Raw genomic sequence first — 5,115 nt, 5'->3', positions numbered from 1 at the left:
TATTTAGTTTGTCAATATAGTACAAAAAAAAGGCTAGGAGTGAGCTCGGTTTAGCTCAGGCAAGTTGGATTGAGCTCGAATAAGCTAGATTTGAGCTGGACGGAGCTCGTGGAGCTAGAAACGAGCTGGGATCAGCTTGCCTACATGTCAATGCTCGGCTTGACAGACTTGTTCGATGAAGTTCGTGGGGCGTGCTCGTATCAGCAAGCGAGGATTGTTTCCACTAACCCACCTGTTAGTTTTTCTTGTGATGTCTCTTCCCAGGTTTTTGAAAATCCGTGTGACCAATTCCAGCTTCAATACCTTCACAACAAGTGACAATTTCTGTTGTACAAGAAAGGTAAGAATGAGAAAGATAACTGCCCACTTTTGTCTGAAGGTAAGTGAGGTAAGGACTCCATGTTTAACAAGTCACGGTCCTTTGATTTAAAAATTACTAATAATGATTTTGATGGTTCAATTTTTGAAAGGTCTCCATATTTTGATTTGGTTAGTCGTTGTCCACCTATTGATGTTAATGACCTTGTTTCAAAAAGATCCATGAAAAGTTTGTCTTATGACATATCTTATCCTTCTGTTGGATTGGTTCAGCCTATGCAAATATTGTAAATTTTGATGTGTTGGACTGTGATGGATTTGAACATTTGAATAGTCGTATGCTCACAACTCCTTTGTTTGACATACATGTTAAAAGGTTTTCACCCAAAATGCTTGCTTTGTTGGATTGTATCCATCAAAAGAAAACTTTAAATTTTTTTACGAAGTTTCCATGTTTTGATCTGCCTATTCGATTGAGTTTTGTGAAATATGAATGTTCGCATGTTCGTCTGCCTAAACTTTCTTTGATCTACTTTTGTGATTTATTTGAGAAAACAAAATTCTGGTTGTATTTTGGGATAAGTGATCAAAATCGAGTGTTTAAGCTTGGAGCTAGCCACTTTAAGTTGATACCAAGAAAAGGTAAGTACCGTAATCTCATTGTAAATAAATTTGTTGTACCTTTTCACCCGTTACGAATTTTATCTTCATTTCTGAAAATAAATCTTGTGGTTAGTTTACAAAATCAAAATCAAGTTTTTGAATTAGGAAATTTTATTTTTAATCCCGGAATTAGTTTATGCTATCCACCTATGAATAACATCTTAGCATGTCCTTTTAAGTATATCCTTCCTGATGGTATTGACATCTTCCATCTTCCATCTGTGTTAGTTATTTAGTTAAATTTCAGCTTAAATAATTAATTAATTTAATGTCTTAAATCTGGACATTTTTAATTTAAATTATTAAATATGTCTTATATTAATACCTAGCTTTAATGTGTCTAGTTTAGGACATCAATTTAATGTGTCTAGCTTAGGGATAAATTTAATTGTTACTGCTAATTAAATTTTCCTTAGCCAAATTAATGGTGTTCTAACTCATTTATTTTGCTGCCATTAAATTTGTCTAGAAGCATGCATGGGATGGCTTGGGAATGTGCAGCCAACAAATGCACCCCTTCGTGGACATCAAAGGCCAAAGGTGGTGGTGATTTATTTCCTCAAGAATGGCCGGCCAACACCCCCAAGCAGCATCTTTGTGTTCACATTTTGCTGAATGTTCTTTTCACACTAAGGGCTGATCGGTTCCATGATTTCACACCTAAGGACTATACATATTGATACGAACCTGCCCTGCAAACTACTTTGGTCAAGCTTACCAAGCTGAGCATTGCACTGTTGGCAAGCTGATCCTAGCTCATTTCCAGCTTATCGAGCTCTGTCCAGCTCAATTCAACTCATTTGAGCTTGTTTCAGCTCGTTTGAGTTCGTTTCAGCTCGTTTGAGCTCAACCAAGCTTATTTTCAGCTCGTTCTTTATTTCAATAAATTAAACTAAGTTTTAGTTTTATACTAATTAGTTTGCTACAGCTTATTAACAAGAATCCTAGCTCAAATAAGTTCATTAAATGTTTTCACTTAGTTTGAGCTAGCCAAACTTAATGCTACTAGCTAGTCTTTAATTAATGTGTTTAGTTTAGCTTAGCATGATATTTATGATGTCTAGTTCATGCTCTTAACATGTTCAGCCGCATATACATTGGGATTTAATGTGTTCATGTTTCTTATAGATTCAGCCGAATGTATTGAGTGCATTTAATGAGATTCATGCACGGCTAGGTACATGGATTATTAGAGTTCATTCATGGACGAATTTATGCATGGTGGGCTGGCTATTGGTGATCCCTAAGCAACCTTTTGGCCAAAAGTTAAGTTCCTCAAGGTGACCGAATGCTTGAAGGAGCCATTAATACAAGTACATGCATGGCTTAATACATCGTATGGAAGGATGCATGCACAACTAATGTTCAATGGATGACATTTGAAGGAATTCATGTATTGAGGACGTTCATGCAAGTGAGGGCTATCTTATGTACATGTAATTGAAGATTCATGGATCGTAATTAAGGAAGAACATACATTGGGACGTTTTATGCATGTTTCATGCATATCCAAGATGTCCATTCAAGTATTCAAGGTACATTCAACCAAGGGAGATGTAAGAGCATCAAAGGGCTGCACATTCATGAACTAGGCTATCCTTCATTACCAAGCATGCATGAATGCAACAAGGAAAAAACATGATGGTTTGGCCATTCATTCACCATCTTCTAAGTATTTTGCTTGTTCAAGAATCTAACTATTTGATGTGAGCACGCCCGGGGCATCCTCGAATGCAAATCTTGAATCAATCAAGCTTTCAAAAGGCCCCATGAATTGAGCTCGAACCAAGCAAATTCAAGATGCTTTATCAGCCTTGGTGTTGCGCATTTGGGATGATAACAAGTTCCATGACGTTGGAGGAGCTAGGGACAATGCCTTGAAGACTCCGTGCACCCTTTTGCAATCCGATCTCAGCTCCTCTCCAACTCTCCCCATGCGCCATTCAGCTCCCATCAGCTCACTTGAGCTTGTTTTAGCTCGTTTGAGCTTAATATTAGCTCGTTTCAGCTCATTCCTTTTTCATTTAAATAAACTAAGTTTTAATTTAGTTTTTAATTTAGTTTGCTACAGCTTATTCTGAAACCCCTAGCTCAACTTAGCTCACTAAGTGTTTTGACTATTTTTGAGCTAGCCGAATTTCATTTGATAGTTGACTTATAATTATTATGTTTGAAATTAGTTAGTGTTATTAAGTTGTTTAGTTTTTAATTTAAATTATAATTATACGAATAGTTATATTTTATTTAATTATGTTAATTGTTTATGTAGGTTAGCCGAATGTGGAAGATTAATTCATGACAAGGTGCATGAACGGGAAAGTACATTGAATGGGAAGATACATGCATGGATCGATTCAATGTTTGGAAGCCATACATTCATGAACATGGAGGGTTAATGAATATTGAAGATGCATCTCCCATGGACGGCACACATGCATGTATGAGGGACATTTAATGCAAGTGCATGTACGGCTAGGTTCAAGCCTCCTTCCAAGTTCCATGTACAGCTGATGCATGTGGGAGGACCCTTGGAGTTTCCTAAGCACCTATTCGGCCAAGAGACACCTCTTGGAAGTTTCATGCACACCTTGGCCGAACCTAGACAACCCGTTGAGCTACCAAAGGTGATACGGGGTTGCGCGCGGACCAAGATCGAGTTGCCAAGTCACGAGAAACTCCTACGAAAACCCTAAACAATTAGATCTGAAACGAAACAGAAAATTAAAAGATTAGATTTTTGAATTTTCAGATCTGAAATAAAATCCCCAAATCAGCAAAGAATCAAATTGAGAATAGAAATAAGTGTTAGGGTTCTTGAAACCCTCAAGGAGATTGTGATTCTGCCCAATTGAACACCAAGATAGTTTTCCCCAAATTTCGACAATCTAATTTCACCCAAAAAGAGTATGGAAAAACCCTAGAAATTGGGGATTTTTGGGCTGATTCCTTAAGATAGAAAAAGGCTGAAAACACAATAAGAACAGAAAATAGATTAGATAATGATTCAGCACAAGTAGAAATAAAGAAAGAATTGACAGTAAGAAATTAAAAGATAAGTCCTAAGAAGCCTTGAAATCTCGAAAGATCTCACAACTCCCTTCAAACGGCTCTAATCTCCCCTCCAAAGAATATCAATGGCAAGAAGAAGGTTGAAGATGGCTCCCACAATCAAAAAGATTGTTAAAACAACTTCTAAAGAAAACTCAAGAGAAAATCCTTGAAGAACTCAAAGAGAATTTTCACTCAAATCAAATCTGAAATTTTCATTGTAATTGTAATGTAATGTAGGGTGGTTGGCCACGCCATATAAATAGGCCTTTCAAATGTTTTCCTAATTTAATTAGAACACTAAAACTAAAACTAAAAAAAAAACTCCTAATTATTTTAATATGGAAATTCGGCCAAGGGTCTTTTATTTGGGACTCTTGGATAAACATTTAAACTAAGTAAAATAAATAAATAAATAAAATAAAACTTTACAACTTGGGCCACTTTGACAATTTGGCCTGATTTTCAACTAAGTATGGGTGGATTTCTTGATTGGGCTTGGAATCTTCTTATGGGGCCTTGCCCTCAAGAATTTGGGCTTTTGTGACTCGTATCAAAAGGTGTACATTCATCAAGTGATTAAAGCTCATGCATGAAGCTGTCCAAACACATCCTCATCAGCCGAATCAAGACTAGATAATTAATGTGTTCATTCTAGAACATTCTAGCTAGTGCATGGCCGAATTTGCTTAGCTTTTAAGTTAGCTAGTTTGTCCATTCGGTTACTACATGATTGCCTTTAAATAGTTTGTTCATTTCATTGTAAAAGGACTTTTGCCAATTTGTTTAATGAACATTGTTCTTGTGAGGTTGCTTCCTCTCATATCTGGTACAAGTTTCGAAAGACTTATCTAGCTTGTGCTAGTGGCGTCAATCGTCCTTGTTTGAACTTATCACCAATCTTGGTGTGGTGTTCACCTATCCATCTATTCATCCTTTTCACCTTAACAATATAGGAATCAAGGTGACACTTTTTAGTGTTGAATCATTCCTGATGTTGAGTTCGTTTTCCATTCCCATTTCAAATTTCTTTCTTGTTAACCAAACCGAGCCGTCTATCCTTCATCCATCTTTGCTACCCTTAGC

This window comes from Gossypium hirsutum, chromosome A08 (assembly GCF_007990345.1).
Source record: "Gossypium hirsutum isolate 1008001.06 chromosome A08, Gossypium_hirsutum_v2.1, whole genome shotgun sequence".
Taxonomy (NCBI): Eukaryota; Viridiplantae; Streptophyta; class Magnoliopsida; order Malvales; family Malvaceae; genus Gossypium; species Gossypium hirsutum.
This window is presented reverse-complemented; position numbering follows the sequence as displayed.